This window comes from Triturus cristatus, chromosome 12 (genome assembly GCF_964204655.1).
Source record: "Triturus cristatus chromosome 12, aTriCri1.1, whole genome shotgun sequence".
NCBI classification, from domain to species: Eukaryota; Metazoa; Chordata; class Amphibia; order Caudata; family Salamandridae; genus Triturus; species Triturus cristatus.
This window is the reverse complement of record NC_140595.1, coordinates 696938020-696960481: the sequence shown is the minus strand read 5'-3', so window position 1 is coordinate 696960481 and position 22462 is coordinate 696938020.

The following is a 22462-nucleotide window of genomic DNA, read 5'->3' as shown; positions in this document are numbered from 1 at the left end:
TATGGAAAATTGCATGGGGAAAACGTGTTTTGGGACCCCCCTTTTTTCTCAGCCCCCGCTTGACGAATCCCCCCGAGACTTTCAGGGTAGGAGCGGAGCGGAGCGCCCCACCTATTTTGAAAATTTCGCGAGGATTCGTCAACCGGCGCCAAAGTTATTCCAAAAAGAATGTTGCGGATTTCCTATGGAAACACGGCCCTAACTCTAACTATCTACTGGCGACCGCCAGTAGATAATATATATATATATATATATATATATATATATATATATATATATATATATATATATATATATATATATATATATATATATATGTATATATATATATATTACTTCAGCTCTCTCCGGGGAAAGAAAATAGGTCGCACTCCGGCAAGTCAATTTCAAAACATAAACCAATGTTTATTTCGCAATTTCAGCCATAATAGGAAACAAAAACCAACGCGTTTCGATCTTCCCTCAGATCTTGATCACGGTCCCGCCCCTCATGAACGTGTCACATATTTAAACACAAGTGCTTACATCATTTCCTGTCTCAATTCAAGAGGTGCATTATGGAATATGTAGTTTGTATTTTTTACAATGTTTCTTTTTAAATATTGATTAAAGAGCTGAAATCAAAAGCTAAATGTTATTCTACTCATTTTTGATCCCTAATGAGTATATATTGGAGATGTTTATGTTTTGAAATTGGCTTGCCGGAGTGCGACCTATTTTCTTTCCCTGGAGAGAGCTGAAGTAATATTTCGGCGGTTTTGGTTCAACCGCAAGGTACCGCACAGCTGCAAGGAGCGCCACAAGTAGCGAAGAGAGCCAAGGAGGTTTAAGGATATATATATATATATATATATATATATATATATATATATATATATATATATATATATATATATATATATATATATATATATATATATATATATATATATATATATATATTTCTACGATTGTCGATTCCAGTCAAGGAAAGAATCCACACGAGCCCACTCGATCAGTAAAGCAGCTTTATTCTTCAGTAAGCAGAAGAGGACGACGCGTTTCGACCACGTCCGTGGTCTTGGTCACATGACCATTGTCTCCCTTTCCACCAGTAATAAAGGGTGAGTGCACTTTTTTTCAATAGACATAGAAAAAATATACAATTAGTGGTTCCTAATAAGCGATAAAGTAAATCATGTAAATAAAGTTACAAAAAATACAGTTCAAATAATACAGGGGATTTTGTAACAATACAATTGTTTTCATTGTTTGTTCGTGCCAGTACACAGTAGGTGAATTGCGCAGAGGTGTAGTGTTAATTTGATTCAGGGCCATAAAGGACTAGTGCCTTACTTATGAACTATGTGATAGATTTAACGTGGTTTTAAGGGAGGATATTCCTACGTAAGTCACGGATTGAAAATCGATATGATGGAGGGTCTAGTGCCCTTTAACAGCTATCCAATGTTGACTTGGAGTAAAGGTGACTCCGGTGCTTGTAATTCTATCACAGATGTGAGATACAGGAAGATTCATAGTGGTGTTCCTGTATAAGATCAAAAGAGACAAATTTGATTATTGACATATTTTAAGAGCAATTATTCAAAGACACAGCTGTATTTTACTCAGACTGGTTACATGTGGTTTGCACAATTGTAAGACCTGCGCATTTGATTCAATGTAAACAAGAAAAAAGCGCATTCTTAGTTAAAACAAATTTTAAACAAAACACAAGGGGGGAGAGATATGGATTGGGCGTGAGTAGCCCACCAAGGTCTTAGTATTGCTGTATCTGGCTATGTCTCGTTACAGGTGGGAATATAATTCCTCATCCTGATTCAGGCCATCCGGGAATTTGGTGCCTGCTAAGAGGATGAGACGGGATTCAAGTTTGCGTAAAGTAGCAATACGGTTTCCTCCTCTAGGGTTGGTCCAGTCGCCCCCATGTTCCTTTGAGAAGTGTCTTGCCGTGCTGTAGGTTTGATCGCAATTAGTAATAGCTCGCCAGTGTTCCAGGATACGTTTTTTGATCGGGAAGGTAGTCGACCCGATATACCACAGTTGGCAAGGACATACTATTACATATACCACAAAGTCAGTATTACATGTGATGAGTTTCGGAATTTTCCAGGGAGTTTTTGTTCTTTCTAATGTGACTTCTGATACATTGTTGCTGTTTTTACATGCCTTACAGTTCCCGCATTTCCGGAAACCCTTTGTTTGTTGCAGCCAGCTTGTTTCTTTCATCTGTAAATGGCTATGTACTAGCATGTCTTTAAGAGATTGGCTTCTCATAAATGTTATTGATGGAGTAGCTCCTATCTCATTTCTTAAGATTGGATCCTGTCTCAGGATATCCCATCTGTTTCTGAGGATACTTCGCATTTGATTCGATTGACTGCAATATTTGGTTATAAATCTCACTGCTTTACTGGGAGTGGTCTCATTAGTTATGGTATGTTTAGTTTTGTTAAGAATTTCATCCCTTGATTGGCTTTCCACTCTTTTTTCAGCCTGAGATATTGCTTTCTTAGAGTACCCTCTTTCCTTGAATCTCATTTTCATTTCCTGCTTTGTGTTTTCGTATGCTGCGGTCGTGCTGCAATTACGTTTAGCTCTCAAAAATTCACTATAGGGGATTCCCCACCTGAAACTCGGTGGATGAGAACTGGCCGCATGCAGGATAGAATTTCCTGCTGTCTTTTTTCTGAAAAGATTAGTACTGATTCTGCCGTTCTCATTCCTGAGTTTCAGATCAAGGAAATCGACACATTCTTGACTATAGTGTCTGGTGAATTTGAGATTGACATCATTCTGATTAAGACAGTTGATAAACAGATTGAGTTCAATCTCCGTTCCTTCCCATACAAAAAGATGTCATCGATGTACCTAAGCCATTTCAATACACATAGAGTCCAATGTTCTGTTTGTTCGTTCCAGAGCACCTGCTTCTCCCACCAGCCCACCATGAGGTTGGCGTAGCTGAGAGCGAAGCAGGTGCCCATTGAAGTACCTTGTAGTTGTTTATAAAACTCTTTCTCAAACATGAAGAATTTCTCTTTTAGACAGATATTAATCATGTCCAAAAGCATGAGTGTATGTTCCAAGAATTCTATTCTGCGTTTTTTGAGAAAGAATTTGCAGGCTTTAATACCATCATCATGCCTGATGCTGGTATATAATGCCTCCACGTCAAGACATACCATCCAATGGTTTGCTCCTAATTTCACATCCTTGATTTTTAGTAGGAAATCTGTGGTATCTCTGAGGTAGGACGAAAGATCCTTGACAAAAGGAAATAGAAAGTGATCAACATACGTGCTAGTGTTTTCAAGCAGACTATTTTTCGATGAAACAATAGGTCTCCCTGGAGGTTCATTCATGTTTTTATGTACCTTGGGAAGAAGGTAGAATGTCGGGATCGTGGGAGTATTGTTCATGAGGAATTGTTTTTCATCCCATGAGAGTAGGTCTTTGTCATGCCAAACTTGGAGTTTATCATGATAGATCTTTCTAAGTTCACTAGTATATTTTCTATCCACTTTGCCATAGCAGGTAGGGTCATTCAATTATATATATATATATGTTCTCAGATTGAGTAATCAAGGATCTGAAGGAACTATCTATAGAATCCAGCAAAAACCTTTGTAGAGGCATCAAAGAAGAAGAAAGAAACTACGTAAAGATCACGGATAAATTAAGATCAAGGACTGATATAGTGATTCGACAATCAAGGGGGAAATATAGTCCTGTGGCCCCTGTACAAGTACAAGGAAGAAGCCAAGCTACAGATAAGGGACACTGAATGTTACCAACGAGTACCGCAAAGAAACCTTTTAGAGGTTAAGAACAAATACCACAAGGAAATAGCCAGATGGAGAGGAATGGGACTTATCACGGAGGGAGAATATCAGTACCTAAAAGTCAATGATCTGATAACACCAATATTCTACCTCATACTGAAAATTCATAAAGATATGGTAACCCCTCACGGCAGACCAATAATATCGGCCATTGGTAGTCTGTTCGAAACATCATCAAGATATATAGATCACTTCATGCAAGATATTGTAAAAACCCTTCCATTCTATATTTAGGACACCAGGGATTTTTAAAGAAAATTGCATAATGTCCCTTGGGAAGAATCAGATTTGCTAATAACATTAGACGTAGCCTCGTTGTACACGAGCATTGTGCACAAGGATGGTCTAAGGGCTCTTAGGCACTTTTTGGGCACCAGACCTAGAAACGTATACCAACACTCTGAGATGTCAATTACAATGGCTGAACTGAGCTTGGAAAATACCTTCTTCCTTTTTGGGAATTACACCTATAGGCAATTGAGGGGCACAGCCATGGGCACCTGCTTCTCCTCCTGCTATGCGAATCTTCACATGGGCTGGTGGGAGGAGCAGGTGCTCAAGGTCGAACATGAGACAGCGTGGAAAGAAAATATCAAGGTCAGGTGTTGTTTTATAGATGACCTGTTTATTGTATGGAGAGGGGCTCTGAATAACAATACGCTAAACCTGACCTTTACAAGTACCATCAGTGAATCACATATGCACTTTTTAGACTTGGAAGTTTTTGTCAAAGAAGGCAATTTGCACATACGCACTTTTCAAAAACCAACTACAGGAAACTCCATCCTTCACTCAAGTAGTTTCCATCCACAAAAGCTGAAACAGAGTATTCCCTATGCGGAACATCTCCGTATGAAAAGAAATTGCAGCGAAGTAAGCTCTCTCAAACAAGTACAAACTGATCTAATAGAAAGATTTAAAGAGAGAGGCTATAGTCAGCAAGTTTTGAACCAAGCATTAGGGCAAGTGGATAGACTACCCAGAGAGGACATTTTATTCAAAGAAAAGAAGGAAAAGAAACAAATAGGAGACACAGAACAGGAAATTTGGATGATAGCCGGATACAATGCTTATCGTGCAAGGGTGAGAGACTGCATGAATAGGCATTGGCACCTGGTGAAAGGAGACGCGACATTGAGCAGTCTAGTCACACAAGTACTTGTTTCTTACAGAATAGCCAAGTCCATGAGGCAGCAGTTGGTAAAGAATAGCCCTGAGGTAGTTGAAACCGACAGTTGGTTGAGGGCAAATCCAGTTTTCAGTAAGTGTTTGAAGTGCAAGGCATGCAAGCATGGAATGAATAAAAGGGAGATCCAGCTACCATTAATGAATAAACCATGGAAAATCCCACGTTTCTTCAATTGTAAGAGATACCATGTAGTGTATGTTCTTCAATGTACCTTCCCCAAGATCTATGTGGGCAGTACAATTCAGATGGTACATGGTAGGATTCTCCAGCACCTCGGAGCAGTAAAAAACAGAGATAAGTCATATCCTGTAGCCCGTCACATCAATGATGTCCACAGAGTCAAGGTAGAGGAGCTGATGTATTATGTAGTTGACACTGTCCCTAGAAACAGTCGAGGTGGTAATCGCGAAGGCAAGCTAAGGCAACGAGAATCCCGATACATATTAATGTTTGATAGTAAGACACCTTGAGGTCTGAGGTCTGAGTTCAGAAGATGACATGCATGTCCACCTCAAATAAGAGAAGTACATAACTAATCAATCCATCTCTAGAATAGGAGAGGATAAATGAAACATGCTGACTGTGTCGCTACATTTCTATAAGTTTTTAACACTTTTTATGTTACCGATATGTATTTTCACGTGAACTACTTCGTTTTTAAGACCATGCCCCAACATTCTTCCTTATTGAGTAAGTAACGTAAATAGGCAAAAAGGTTACTTGATAAATCTGTATGCTCATATTAAGGTGTTATTTAAATGCACCTTGAGGATCAGACTGCACTAATATATTTTTAACCAGTATCATGTACACGCACTTGCACCTCATGCTAAGCCTCTAAGAATGTTTCCAATTAATGCATCTGCACTTTATACAAGTAGCATGCATTAATGCACTTGCACTTGGAAAAATCTGAGACCACAAGAAAGCCTATTACGACTAAAATGGGTATTTTGTTCAAAGAATTATATAAGTCTGTAAAATTACATCAAATAGCATTTGCACTTTTTTGTGAAATTGCCCATATTTGGGCCACAATATGGATGGTGAGCCCATATATTATTGCACAGTCATACTCTTATTGGAATGCTAGAGTGGGTATAGTTTGTTTGAGTTTGTGCAGCAGGTGATATACAATAATCTAATGGTTCAACATGCAGGCTGGGACATCAAATATTGATATGTTAATAGTACTGGTATTTGATGCACTTGCACTTTATAAATCAAGCGTGCGGTATTTGCACTTGCACTTTATTGTGTCAGTTTATTTGTTTTATTTATTAGATATCTTGTTTGTATCTTCTGGGAAACTATTTTCTAACTAGGCCAGAGCAGACTATAGAACACCATCATGCGGTTCCATAGATACCTTGCAGTATTTACACGTTAACCAACTCATCGTAGGGTGAATGCAATTGAAAAATGTATTTCAAGGGGCTTAAACTTAATAGAAAATTTTACAACACTTGTGGGTTTGACGTTAGGAAAGCACAGTAATTCGTAAATCTCACATATATGCACAGAATAAAATACAGCTTAAAATTTAAAAAAAAAGAATAAGTTACAACAATTGTCAAAACTTAGTAATCAAATATTGTAATGTGAATCTTTAAGTATGTTGTTTATGTTTATGATACCGTGTGATTGTATCTACTGATTTTAAGCAAATGCAGTAATGTGACTCTTTGGGCATCATTAGGCTGGAGGGCGGACTTTGTCTGCCCGCCATCCCGACGTGAAGAGGGACCGCCTGCCATAAGGGCGGGGGTCCCATGGGGGCAATTAGGATGCGCCCGCCACAGTGGCACGAGCATCCCGCATATTTAACATTTCGGCTGGCGGTGCTGAATGCACCGCAAGCCGCAATGCTAAAAAAGCATGTTGCACATTCCAATGCACAACGTGACAGGCACCGCACGGTGCCTACCACGTGTTCTATTGAAATGCAGGGGGGTATCATAGGTACCCCCCATGTGCACCCCCCACCCACCAGAGTCCCTTGGGGCCCGCAATGGGCCCCCACAAGCAATTCCCGCATGCCTTTCCGTGGCGGCAATGCAGCCATGGAAAGGCATGTTTCCGCACCCATAGTAATATGGCTGGCGGTGTCTCATAGACACCGCCACCATATTAAACTCTTTTATGCCCGGTCGACTTGTTGACCGGGCGGGAATGTGGCAGACGGTCTTTCCGTCTGCCACGGGGGGAAATGGGTGGCGGGCAGGGACGGATCTTGGGCGGATCGCCCGAGATCCTAATGGGCCTCTTTGTGTGAACAAGGCAGGGGATCCTGCCAAAACGTGTTACAGCCCATAAATAAACAATAAACGTACCTGGAGACTGGAGCTGGGGTGTCGGTAACTGCCTCACACACCTATATAGCGTTTCATGTACTCAGGACACCGACAGTCAGTTACACATGCACTTACACCCCCATTCATGTAGTTATACACCAAGTAACCCACCCACACAGCCACTTACATACCTATTTAGAAAACCATACAGTCACTTACACAACCAGTCAGAGAGTGAAACAAGCAGTTACACATCCTTTCACACACCCACATTGCACTTATGTATGCAACACTAATAGAGACAGTTACACACCCAAACACTCATTAATAACTCTAGTTACCAAACCAGCTACCAAACCATACAGCCACTTACATACTCATTTAGACACCCATACTCAGACACTTACAGGGCCTGTTACACACAGGTATAACCACTTATGTAGCTATTCAGTTGCTTTTACTACGTAATCTAATAGTATGTAATTTGAAGTTAAATGTATTCTATATTTGCTTTTCAAATATCTACTTGTGTTTAAAGAGTAATGGAAGAGGATCCTCATAAAATTAGCACAACTAGAAAACCTCTAATCTGAAACCTAAATAAAAAGCACTCCTTCATTCTTAACACAACTTTTTTCTAGTTTTTACAGGTCTCATGATGCTCCTGTTGAACCCAGAGCAGGAAGTAAAACCAACACAGAACTCCAGCGGGACTCTCCTATTGGTTCCAAGAGTCCATCAGGAGTACCGCTTCACCTGAAGGAAGTTAAAAAAAACAAAATTAATAACATGAATTAAGTTGAATAATTTAAGCACACTACTGACATTTTTAAAACTACTGAATAAAACATTGATGTTAAACCTAACTTTCCTAATAATATTCTACTTTATGTTAAAAAATAAGTCCTAAAATTCAAAGAAATACAATTGTTAAAGTCAAGTTACAGTTACTTATAGAAAAAAGCTCGTACCTAATGTTAACATAAGAACCTAGAAATTCATTAAAATAACCAGAGGTGAAAATGACAGTCTTAATGTGACATTTTAAACCCCAAAACAACTGAATTTAGATAATTAGGGTTCAGAGACTTACCTATAACTTGCAGCCCCACCATGCACTGCTTATCACCTCTCATATTACATCACTCATCACATGTTCAGTTACATCATTGATGACATCACTGATGACATCTCAAATGATATCACTGATGACAACTCAAATGGCATCACTGATGGCATCACTGATGACATCATTCAACCTAGGCTTCCGCAAGGCTTTGGAGACCTGCTTTTTTTTGGCATTTGGCACTCCCCTTTAGTTCTATTTGTGACCATCCACAGTGTCTATGGCAGCGCTGGCAGGCCTCCTGGTAGCCATGCACTTTACAAGATCTCAAGAATAGGATAGAACCTACTACTGTTCAAAACACACCACATACCAGTACAACCTTTCAAATATGTAAATAAGTACTAAATGGCACACAATCATTAAAAGCATAAATTACATGAACATATGTGCATGTGTAAAAAATATATAATGTAGCCCACTCCCTCAAGACTCACAAGCTCCCTTACATGAACAAGCCTCTACTACGGAAAGCCTTCACCCTGTACACAACTATTAATGGAGATCTCACGCCATGTAGACACTGAAGCTTCATTAGGTGGCCAAGCTCCTACTACGCACAGTCTTCACCTTGGGCACATTTTTTTTGAGGAGAGTTCACTCCCTCAAGACATCCAAGTCCCATTAGGTGGCTAAGCACCTACTACACATAGCCTTCACCCTGTGCACAACCATTCACAAAGAGCCCATTTACTCTAGACACCGAAGCCCTGTTAAATGGCTATGCTCATATTCCGTACAACTTTCATCCTTCGCATAACTCTTCAGGAAGAGCCCACTACATCCGAAAACCCAAACCCATACAATGCCTTTGGATAGCTCTTCATGAACAGCCCATTCCCTCCAGATACTAAAGTTCCATCAGGTAGGCAAGCTTCTACAACACACACCCTTTGTCTTGCTCAGAAGTCTTCATGGAGAGCCCACTCCCTCCAGTCTCCCTAAGCTTCCTAAGGAGGCCAAGCATGTTGCAAAAAATTACACTCATTAGAAGTATAAAGGTTATACAAAATTTGCTCTAGATGTTACTAACGAGGGGGCATATTATCAAGCAAGGCGATAAAATCGCTTGATAATATGCTCTATGGATTTCCAATTGAAGCCCATGTTAAATGTGAAGGATGTCTAACATGGGCTTCAACTGGAATTCCATAGAGCATATTATCAAGCCCATTATCGCCGTTTTAGTGGCAGTTTTCTGCCGCTAAAGCGGCGATAATTGTATCGACTGGCTTGATAATATGCCCCTAAATACCTTTCAGTGTCATAAGTCTATAGCAAAATTGTGGTTGTTGCCTGAGGGGGTCTTCCTCCCCCTCAACCACTAACCCAGTTTCTTACAACATCATTGATGACGTATTTATTTACGTCATCAATGATGTTGTAAGAAACTGGGTTAGTGGTTGAGGGGGAGGAAGACCCCTCAGGCAACAACCACAATCCTTGTCAGGCTGAACCACAAACATCACTAAATTAACCTGAGCTTAACCTTCTTGTAGCTTGGCACAAAAACAGTCAGGCGTAAGAAATGTATGCCACACAAAAACTGTAATAAAGTGCAAACAGAAGAGAAGAAAAATCCAAAACCAAGGTAGGAAATATGTTTTACTAAATTAAATTAAACCACAACAAAACAAATCCAATTATTAGAACCAGAGATATGGACTTTTTACATTTTTTAGCAAAAATAGCACCAAAAGCAGACATCCCCAAACCTTGGTTATCTGGTTGCACCAGACAGGGACAAAGTCTCAAGTTCAGGCTGACCACAATGGAGTGCGGGCCGAATACAGGGACCAGGTTAGTCCTGCTGAGAGCTGTGCCTCGGGTTTGCGTCACTCGCCAGCGGTTCCGATTAAGCATCGCGCTGCGTTGGTTCCAATGAGGCCATCGATCAGGAGTTGCAAGGGACTCCAATGCTGTGTTGAGCAGCATGGGATGTTATTGAACCCACAGCTAGTCAGGGAGGAGTACACCTTGATGCCAGCCAGGACCGTGGGGGCACCTCTTGGGGATCAGGACTCACTCCAGGCAGAGGCCAGCAGCAGGGCTTAGGCAGGTCCACTTGCAGGTCTAGGCAGATGCAGTGCAGAAGGTCAGCTGGACAGCTGCAGGGAGGCCTCTGACGCTTGTTGGATCCCTGTAGCACACACAGAAGGCCAGTCAACTGACCCTAGGAGCCACTCTGTTAATCTGGTATAAAGGCAAGCAGGTCCAGTCTTCCTTCTCAGACAGTTAGGCAGTTCTCTGGTTGCAAGGCAGTCCTTCCTCTGTAACTTCAGCAGTCCAAGTATGTTTTTAAGAGTGGTTCTGGGGGTCCAATACTTATACCTGATGACAGCCTTTCAGTGTGGGAGGACTGTCTGTCCTATCCCCACATATGGTTCAGAAAAGTTATTCTCTTCCCCTATTAAGGGTCCAAACTTTTTGGGGTGACAAAAGGCAGGCAGGCAAGGTGTCAGCTTACTTTGTGTATGTGTGTGCGTTTGGCAGAACCCGTTGAAGTGCAAGTGGGTCTGGGTACAGCTCCTCACAAGTCATCCTGCCAGCATGGCCCATTCTGTCCAAGCCCCTAAAGCCCCCTTTGTGGCACAGAGCAGAACCATTCACAGTCATGAGACCAAGGATACTGGCAGAAGCACAAATGGTTAGGGCAAGAAAATGCCAACTTTCTAAAAGTGGCATTTTTAGAATTCTGACTGTATCTTTAAAGAGGACTTTAAATAACAATTCATTTGAGTCTAAACAGCATATCTCTATGTGCTCCCAATTCAAAGTTAGAACGTCTTAAATGTAATAAGGTAAGCTAGTGTTAGTCAATGGAAGAGCTAGGACTTACAACGGTTAAAAAATGACTTTATTGGTTTTCCATGTCCAAGACATGTAAAATGTAAGTACATATGTACTACTTTTTAGATACAATGCACCCTGCCAGGGTTGCCAGGTTGAAATGGAAGTTTAAAAATGCACTACAGGCTGCATTGTCAGGCCTGAGACATCTTTTAAAATGTTGCTTTTTTTAAATATAATTTTATTGGCATTTCAACTGCATATAGTGGTACAGCAGCTACACCATTGATGCACAGCATAAAGAGTACAGTGACCCCTCACAGTCTGACAATTGTAACAATGTGAAGGTTTGCGCATCTACTGATTGACATAGAAACACTGCTTTAGTGTGTGCAACTATGAGTGCTGCATGCCCACTTCTAGATTTTAGTATACAAGCCCTGGAAACATGTTGTATCCTATACTAGGACCTATATGTAAATTAAATGTGCCAATTACCTATAGGCCAACTGTACCATGTTTTAGGGAGAGCGCTCAGCACTATAGAACTGGTTAGCAGTGGTAAAGTGTACAGAGCCCTAAAAGCTGACAAAGATGTGTTCAGCAAAGTAAGGGAGTGAACGCAGAAAGTCTGGGGCAGGGCTGCAGAGAGGACCAGAATCAACAGATGTAATTTGAGATATCATCAGTGATGTCATCAGTGATGTCCCTGAACATACAATGAGTGATGTAAGTATGAAGACATAAGCAGTGCTTGGCAGGGGAGAAGAGTTATAGTTAGGTCGATGAACTATATATAACTGGTGAATTTCAGTGGCTTTTTGGGTTTAAAACATTAAGTTATGACTTTAATTTTCACCCAACTACAACATATATTTAAGCCACTATAACATATATTTAAACCTTTGGGATTGTAATAGAATTTCTAGGATTTTAAAGGTAAGTTCTTTTCTATACCTAACTGTAATGTCACATTAACCTTTGTTTAGTTCATTTGTAGTAGTATGTCCAACGCTGCTTGTATGGATCCCAATAAATGCAGTTTACAAAGAATGAGAACGGTAAACAGATATTTCCTCCCAGGGTGTGCAATACATCTGTCCACACCCTTGCTCTCATGTAAATAAGTGGGAGTACACACGTATGCCTGAAAAACTGCAGTCTTACTGCAAGTAACATTTCTGTTGTATTTCCGCTGTTTCTGTGCCGGACATATGCATGTGGGATGGGATGCAGCATTTACAGTGAATCTTTCTAAACAAGGAAGTCACCTACACCTGACCACAACTACATTCACCAGACAGCAATAACAAAGTGATGCACATAAATTCTACCAAATCCAATACTCTTCCCCTTGCGCTGCACAGTGATTTGGAGCCAGGAGGATTTTACAACACTCCAGATGCAGATCATCCCATTGAAGAGGAAGAGGAACTTCACTAAGGAAGAACCAGCACTTGTGGCTAACTTTGTAGCTGACCATTATGAGAAAGTGCACCTGCTGCCCCCACACACACCCTTAGTGGAACAGAGAAGCAGTGTATGTGGCAGGAGGGCCCAACAGGGTGAAGTCTTTTTTGGGTGGAGTGCACACTGTTGGGACAATGAAAAAATATGACAAGACGCAGGGAGAAGAGTCAGGGACACGTTAAAAAGGATAGCAGTGGTGAAGGACCATGATCGTCACTCTGACTCATCCCTAAGGAGCAGTTTATGCACTACCACCAACGGCATGGCCTGCAAGTGCCAGAGACCACCATCATCATGCAAAGTAACATCACTCCTGCCTTCATGCAGTACTATATGCCATCACTCCAAATGTCACAATGGCCACAAACAGCATGCAAGGCCCATGCACACTCAAAGCCAAATACAAAAGATACAGCACAACACAATCAAACTAATGCCGTATTATGCCTGGCTGTTTTTCACATGTCTACTTTCCACACAGGTAACAAATCAACATGTCTGCACCATGTCTTTACATCTCCCAAACCTTTTATGTGCATGCTTACAAAGACCAGCAGCAGCATCCACCCTTGATGTTTGGTGTGGCTGCAGCACAACCAAAGCTGACACAACAGCCCAGTCCTCCTGCTCTGTATCACAGCAATATGAGTCCTAAAAACACACAAATGATAAGTACCAGAAGATATGTCTACGGTTACTACAAGTCCTCACAGACACCCAAATGTGGTGCATGTTACACTATCACTCTGTGGTAAGCACTATAAAAAATAATCCCTTCATACAAAGATACCTAGGTGCTGCTGTCCCCATGCAGGACGTTCCTTGTCATCCCACCAACAGCTTCCACCTTCTCTACAGCTTTTCAGCTTTTTGCATTGTCTTGTTGACTGGCCACTAAAAGTGTCTGGAAGACACAGCCTGTTAAGGGTCCTTGCACATGTACAACTAAATTGGGGAATATATAAATGGAAGCTCTGTGGAATCACGGCCGCTCATGCTGTGGAGCACCACTCGCAAACATGAGAGTCTGTGGGATGGAATTACTCCGCACCCGTGCAGCACAGCACCATTCTACTACAGAGCTCCCTTTTATATATTCCCCTTCCTACTGAAGGTATTTTAATGACTGTGAAAACTGGTAATATAGCACTGAAACTACGATAGGATATAAATCATAATACCTCCATACGGACTACATCTCCCAGCACACTGTTGTGCTGACAAATTTGGCCACGCCCACTGAGGGATGTATACTGAATAAAAGATGGCTAAAATGGAGGCGACTGCTCAGTGTTTGTTTGCCAGCCTGTGATGAAGAGGCGTATTGGCCTCGAAACGCGTCGGCAGAGGCAGACTTTAATTTTGGGAACATTATATATGAAAAGCTGATATGTTGAAAAGTCAAGCACACTTCCTGTCTTGTTTAGCAACATTGTGTGCTTACCTGTGTGCTCAGTGCAGTGTTCCATGACCTGTTTCTATGGTAATAGGCAGAAGGCAGATTGGTGGAAGGGTTGACATGTATTTCAGTTGGAAAGGGTTGAAATGTTTAACCAATAGAAATGTGTGTTTGCTTTTGAGTTTATGTGTGAAGGATTGTGATTTGATGTTTACATGTATATGTGTGGAAAATGAAAGGGAAACTTTTCCATTCTTTGTTTTTGCTGAGAGGTGCACAGTGCAGATACTCTGTAAAAGAAAATATGGTGAGTGACTGATATACTTCTTAATCTAAAAAAGAACTTGAAAGATGAGTTATTTAATTGTGAGGGGATGTATGTAGACTATTTTGATTTTAATCAGAGTAATGTATTTCTCCTGCAAAAGTATAGGGAGTATTTTTTTCTCTACAATCTTATTGACAGTGCGTGTGCATGTAGAAACCATTCTGTGATAAGCCTTTGTGTTTTTCATGTGTTTGCAGACAGATAACTGTGCTGATTTTATATTTTGGTAGAATTAGAAACCAGTCATTGTTTATGAATTTGTGAAATGAGTTATGTTTCTGCACTAAAATGTAGTACTCCTTGTAGATGAAGAAATGTGTTTTGGTATAGTGCAAGGGATAGTGTTGTTTATCTGGAATCACACAGAGAGCATGTGTGCATTTGGGAACCACTGTGAGAGAAGCATTTGGTAACATTGTGTATTTGCTGACAGATAAGTATTTTAAAACCTGTCATGTTGTCAAGTTTTAGTAGCATTAGAAGCCAGTCATTGCTTATGCGTTGATTAAATGAGTCAGACATTGACACTAAAGTGCTGTCATGAAATATGTAGATTGTGTGCAGTTCCCTTACCACTTCCACTGTAGTGAATGAGTTTTGGTAAGCTGCTAGGGATAGTGTTGTTTGTCTAGAATCACACTGTGAGTCTGTGTGCATTTGGGAAACACTGTGAGAGAAGTGTTTGGTAACATCGTGTATTTGCTGACGGATAACTGTTTTAAAACATGTCATGTTGTCGAGTTTTAGTAGCATTAGAAGATAGTTATGGCTTATGCTTTCATTAAATGAGTCAGGCATTGACAGTAAATTGCAGTCGTGAAATATGTAGATTGTGTGCAGTTCCCTTACCACTTGCACTGTAGTGAATGTGTTTTGGTAAACTCCTAGGGATAGTGGTGCTTGTCTAGAATCACACTGTGAGTTAGTGTGTATTTGGGATCACTGTGAGAGAAGCATTTGGTAATATCATGTATTTGCTGACAGATAACTGTTTTAAAACCTGTCATGTTGTGAGGTTTTAGTAGCATTAGAATCCAGTCTTTGCTTATGCGTTGATTAAATGAGTCATGCTTTGACACTGATGTGCTGTACTTAAATATGTAGATTGTGTGGAGTACCATTAAATCTTCCAGACTACTGAATGAGTTTTGTTAAACTCCTAGGATAGTGTTGCTTGTCTAAAATCACACTGTGAGTCTGTGTGCATTTGGGTAAGGTTTGTGAGAGAAGCATTTGGTAACATCGTGTATTTGCTGACAGATAACTTTTTTGTAACCGGTCATGTTGTCAAGTTTTAGTCGCATTAGAAGCCAGTCTTTGCTTATGGTTTGATTAAATGAGTCAGGCTTTGACACAAAAGTGCAGTCCTGAAATATGAAGATTTTGTGCAGTTCCCTTACCACTTCCACAGTAGTGAATGATTTTTGGTAAACTCCTAGGTAAAGTGGTTGTTGTCTAGAATCACACTGTGAGTCTGTGTGCATTTGGGAAGCACTGTGAGAAAAGCATTTGGTAACATCGTGTATTTTTTAGCAGATAACTCTTTTAAAACCTGTCATGTTGTCAAGTTTTAGTAGCATTAGAAGCTAGTCTTTGCTTATGCATTGATAAAATGAGTCAGGGTCTGACACTAAGGTGTAGTACCATGTACTATTCTGTTCACTCTGGCAGAAATGAAAATTTAAAAGTTTTACCTAAGCACTGTCCTAGAAGTAGTCTGATTCTTTAGTTAGTTTATAAGTACCAAATAGATTGCTTCAAATGTCTATGCAGTATGCATGTAGTGTTCTAACATACTATACACTTGTCTTTTACACCTTCACTTCCCCAGTCAGTATCCATACACTTCCAGGAAACACACTGTCACTTCCTTTGCAGTCCTCTAGAGACCCATTCAACAGCATGTACTAATCCATTCACTGTGCCAAAGCCCAAACACTTATAAATTCACCAAGACACTCTCTTTCCAGTACTCTAATGATTCAGTCACTGCCTAAGTATTCATGCACTGAGCCAGGTCTTAGCACATGGACTTCTTCAAACCCGTATCCACTATACATGCAGTCCTCTAACCACCTACACACTTGTCTTTCACACCTTCAATTCCCCAGTCAATATCCATTCACTTCCAGCAAACACCCTGTCACTCCCATTGCACTCTTCTAGTGATCCATTCAGCATCATGTACTAATCCATTCACTGTGCCAAACCCTAATAAATTCACCTAGGCACTCTCCTTGCAGTACTCTAATCATTCAGTCAGTACTCAAGTACTCATCGAGTGACCCAGGCCTTATTATATGGACTGCTTCAAACCCCTATCCACTATGCATGCAGTCCTCTAACCACCTACACAATTGTCTTTCACACCTTCAATTCCCTAGTCAGTATCCATACACTTCCAGGTAACACCCTGTCACTCCCTTTACAGTCTTCTAGTGACCTATTCAGCATCATGTACTAATCCATTCACTGTTCCAAAACCCAAACACTCATAAATTCACCAAGACACTCTCTTTGCAGTACTCTAATCATTCAGTCAGTGCTTAAGTATTCATGCACTGAGCCAGGCCTTAGCACATGGACCGCTTCAAACCCCTATTCACTATGCATGGAGTCTTCTAACCACCTAGACACTTGTCTTTCACACTTTCAATTTCTTAGTCAGTATCCATACAGTCGAGCAAAAATCTTGTCACTGCCTTTGCACTCCTCTAGTGACCCATTTAGTACCAAGTACTAATCCATTCCCTGTGCGAAAAGCCTAGCACTGCTTTAAATGCCTATCCAGTATGGATGCAGTCCTCTAATAACCTACACAGTTGTGTTTCATACCTTCAATTTCCTAGTTAGTATTCATACTCTTCTAGCAAACACTCTGTCACTCACCCAGTGTGTTTCCTTATAGTACTGTAATCATTTAGTCAGTTAGCAAGTAGAGTTTTAGTGAGGTAGGCTTTAGGGCATGAACTGCTTCAAAGTAGCATGCACTATGCATGTAGTGTTTTAACCATTGTCACACTTGTGGTTCAGGGACTTGGGGGCATATCAACAACAACCGGCGATAATTATCGCTAAGCGCACTTAGCGCTAGGATAATTATCGCAGGCTAGCGTTGATTTTTATCGCTGAGATAGCATGCTATTAGCAACGCTTATCTCAATAGCGATAAAAATCCTCACGCTAAGTGGCTAACGTGAGATTATCGCTCGAAACCCAGCGATAATCTGACGTTAGCTTGTTGATAGGGCAGACAAACTTAGCCATGATATCCTCCTTCCATAGGATATCATGGTTAAGTCAGAAAAATACCAGACGTAAAAAAGCAGCGTTAACCGTGGTTAGCGCTGCTTTTTTTGTCTCTAACAGGGTTAGCGATATTCTTGATAATAGGAGATATGTCGCTTAGCGACATTTCTCCTATTATTTTACTCTGGAACGCCTCCTTTGACTCTCATTAGAGATGCAAAGGGAGTGAAGAGTAAAAGGGTGCTAACATGCAAATTTGCATGTTAGCACCCTGTTGTTGATAGGGTGCTAGTTTTATCTCTGCTTTTTTGGCTTTTAAAGCCAAAAAGCAGAGATAAAGCCCTTGTTGATATGCCCCATAGTTTCTTAGTCAGTATTTATATAAAATGTGTTTGTACAGTAATGGAACAGTATAATTTTGAAAGTTATTAATATACATTTATTTGCGATTCTATTTTATAGATACAGAACAGGAGTGTTTCTCATCTGATTGGGCTCTTCTCGTGCAAGATTGTTCGGATGAAAGGTCCTTGGGTGTTTCATCATACTTGCCGTACGAGAATATTTAGTTAGGATCCCCTCTTGAGAGAACTCTTTTGCAAATCTTGCACGTGATCAAGGTGGCATTGGTCTTTGTTTGCACCTTGGGAAAAAAAAAAAATCATCACCACTGCTGAAAAACGTTGTGGGCGTGGTGCCTTCTGCAAAAATGTTTCCTTACATTCGGTAAATATTTTAAAGCGGCAACATTTACAGTTTTTGTAAGTTAAACTTATAAAATGTTGTTAGCTGTATGCATTTTATATATCTGTGATTTGTTTCTTGTGGTATTTTGTTGAGAATAGCATGTTGTTGTTTTTTTAACAATCTTTCTAATTTTCCATGTCTGTCGTCGACATCCATGGTCCCCACAGGAGTGTTCTGCCTTGTTGTTTTGTATTATTGTTGTCACATTTTGTTTATTAGTTTATTGTTTATATATTTGTTATTATAAAAAATAAAGTTTGAAAAAACAATTAATAACGTTTTTGGTTGTTCTCTTAACTGCTGTGTGACTCTTTCTTGTTCTTATTGCTGTTATTTGATGGAGTCCACCATGGTGTTACATTTTGGGGCACTTATCGCTAGAATACTGGTGATTTTTGCAGTTTGCACCAACTTCTGAATAGTGTGTTAGATTTATCTCAACTTTACTTACGTTAAAGTGCTGACAATGAAATGGAGAGTAGCCGTTCTCGTGCAAAAAGACACGAGGTGCACCTTTCCGATTTATTCTAAATACTAAAATTTTGTTTTGAATTGCACTGAGGTATTTGCTGCACTTACAGTGTACACACAAAATCTATTAAGAAATCTCATTGTATTTATATTGATTGGGAATAGTGCATCAGGTGCTGGATCTTGACGAGATACACTGCTCAGTTCGTATATTGTTCTGCACACGAAAAAAATCACATCACAACTTTCACACTAATTGCAATGTGAAACAAATTCCGTAAATAAGACACGTTAGCACCAGGGATTTTACATCTGCTTTCTGCTGGTGTTAAGCAGGACAACTACGTGCACCATGAAAGGGAACACAGCCAAGAGCCACACCAGAACACCCACAGGTGCCATAGAGTCAATGAGCATGATACAGGGATACCCATGAGGGCCAGAAGACTCATCTCAACAACTCCAGTACTGCTAATCTCCCCAAACCCACATCTTAGCAAGTGTGTCCCTGTGTTCATTGTCTTAGCATGATAGGCACGAGCCCTGCAACATCACAGTGTGCTGTCATCTCAGCGTTGACAGTGAGCCTGGACGTGTAGCTACGCACGCATCCTCCTGCATTCACAACTGGCGTGTGCTGGTCTGGGGTTCACAGGTCAGTCCAGGGGTGTGGCTATCTGGCAAGGGGAACGGAGTGTCTCGGACATGTCCGTGTACAGGAAGTTCGGTAAGTGTGTCTCTGTGTTCTGGTGTGGCCTGCTACAAGAGCCGCAGCAGTCGATGTTGTAATGTGGCATCCACCACCTCCAAACGTCACTATGATGGTGTAGTTGGAATGTAGCAGGACATACGCAAATAGGCATTACAATGATGTGCCATACGAGTGCATGAGATGCAACAGCGCACTGTACAAAAGTGTGGGGGCTCGTGGGAGGGAGGAGCAGCCGTTTGGCAACATAACCTACAGTGAACTCGACCATGTGCCACATGCTGGGCATCTTATCCATGATGATCACGGTCGCAGTCATCTCACAACACCAATGACTGGCCTTTGTACACATCCTGTATGAATGCAGCGTGGTTTTCACTTCTATGCTCGTTCAGTGGTATGATGTTGGCGGGTTGTGTGACTTGTGCTCCTTGTTGGTGTGTTTCTTTTTGGCCATTGTTAGTCTATATGTGTGTTGTACTTTATTGTGCATGTGTGCCATTCTGCCCATCTCCCCCTCTCCCCCCATTCCCTGCTTCTTACTCTTCCTAGTGCTGTTGTGTCTATAATTGTGTTGCTCCACACATAAATACATGTAAAGAATAAATTGGAATAGTTCCTTGATTCTTTTAGGTTTTAAAACTTCTCTATTGGTTTCTTTTAAATTTTCCATATGAACCGTTTTTTAAATATTCAACAACACATAGAAGTCAGAAGTGCAACGTATTCTATCAACACACTTTGTAGAACATCCTACAACACGTGCAGGTTAAAAGTTCATCAATTTTTTAAAACTTAACGATATTTGCAATATTTTCTTGAAAATTTAATGACACTTGCAGGTTAAAAGTTCACGATTGTTTTAAGTTCGAACAGTGCCTTCCAAATGCAAGTAGCAGGTGTGGTTGAGCTGAGCAAATTTTATCCTATGATATGTACGCCACGTTGAAACTGTTTTTTATTAACCAATCACAAAGATGCTTTTCCACAAAACTAATGTGCACCCTACTTTAAAAAAAGAATGCTTTTCATGATATCTTTAGAGATAAGTTAGAGATAGGAATTAGCATTTTAAAAACCTTTGAAATTCACTGGAAAAACCATAGGTTTCAGGCATGTTATAGTAAGGAATTGGCATTTAAAAAACCTTTGAAATTCACTGAAAAACACAAAGGTTTCAGGGGCGTTATAGTTAGGAATTGGCATTTTTAAAAACCTTAGAAATTCACTGAAAAAACCATAGGTTTCAGGGGCGTTATAGTTAGCTGGACATTTCCCTCGTACAAAACCCTAGAAATTCCCCTGTTATAGATAGTTCAGCTAACTATAACTCGCGCCCCCGCAATGCACTGCTGATGACGTCACATATTACATCACTCATGACATGGTCAGTGACATCACTCATGACATCACTGATGACATCTCAAATGACATCACTGATGACATCATCCATTGAGTATGTGTTTCTGAACAGTTTTAATATGTTTTATATATTTATAGTGAAAGGCCTGTTGAAGAATGAGTGGGTGTACTGGGTGAGTGTGAATGGATGATTTTCTAGGTGCGTAACTGACTCTATAAGTGAGTCATTGAACGTATCTTACTCCAGACTAGTGACTAAACTGTGTGAATGTCTGTATCTGTCTGTCTGTTGGTGTATAAGTGGGTGCATGGTTTTGTGAATAGCTATATGAGTGTCTATATGGGTTATTGATTGTTTGTCTGAGTATCTGTATGGGTGTCTGAGTGTTTGTGTGGGTGGTCTGTTTGTGACTCTGTGCATAGATGTGTGAGTGGGTGATTCTATGGGTGCATGGTTTTAAAAGTGCAACTTTGATGAACTGTATGGTTGAGTGAGTGTATGTATGGGTGTGTTAGGGATTGAAGGTATATCTCAGTGGTACATTTGTGACTAACTACATATGTGAAAGGTAGTATATATGTGTGTAAGATTATATAAGTGGGTATATGTTAGAGTGTGTGATTCTGAGATTGGCTGTATGGATGAGTGTGTGCTTCTATCAATGATTGTATAAGAGCATAAGAATGTGGTACTATTTATGAGTAAGTGAACTTGAGTGTGTATAACTGCATAGGTGAGTAAATGGGAGTGTGATTATTTGCATGACTGATTAGGTGTGAGAGTACCTCAATAGATGATTGCTGGTGGTGTTAGTGTCTATGTAAGTGTATAAATACATATGATAGTCTTGTACGGAGTGACTAAGTATGAGTGACTGTACAGGTGAATGAGTGGAGGTGTATGTAGACCTAATAATTAATAAGTGGGTATGTAGTTATTGGTATTGGAGTATCTATGGTTTTGATAATGGACGTCTGAAATTTTGAGTCGGTGTATCAAAGGTTATATTAGGGTGTGAGAAGATGCGGTAATTTATCACATGGATGATGTCATCAGTGATGTCATTTGAGATGTCATCAGTGATGTCATCAGTGATGTCACTGACCATGTCATGAGTGATGTAATATGTGACGTCATCAGCAGTGCATTGCGGGGCGCGAGTTATAGTTAGCTGAACTAACTATAACAGGGGAATTTCTAGGGTTTAGTACGAGGGAAATGTCCAGCTAACTATAACACCCCTGAAACCTGTGGTTTTTTCAGTGAATATATATATATATGTTACCTACTGGCGGTCGCCAGTAGGTAGTTATAGTTAGGACCTAGTTTCCATAGGAAAAGCATTTTAAAAAACTAGTGGCCCGCTCTGGTCAGCTCCTGTCTTAAAAGGTTTGGGGTGATTTGTCAAGTCGGGGGCCGAGAAAAAATGGGGGTCCCAAAATGCGTTTTGCCCATGTTATTTTACATAGGAAACTTTGGACA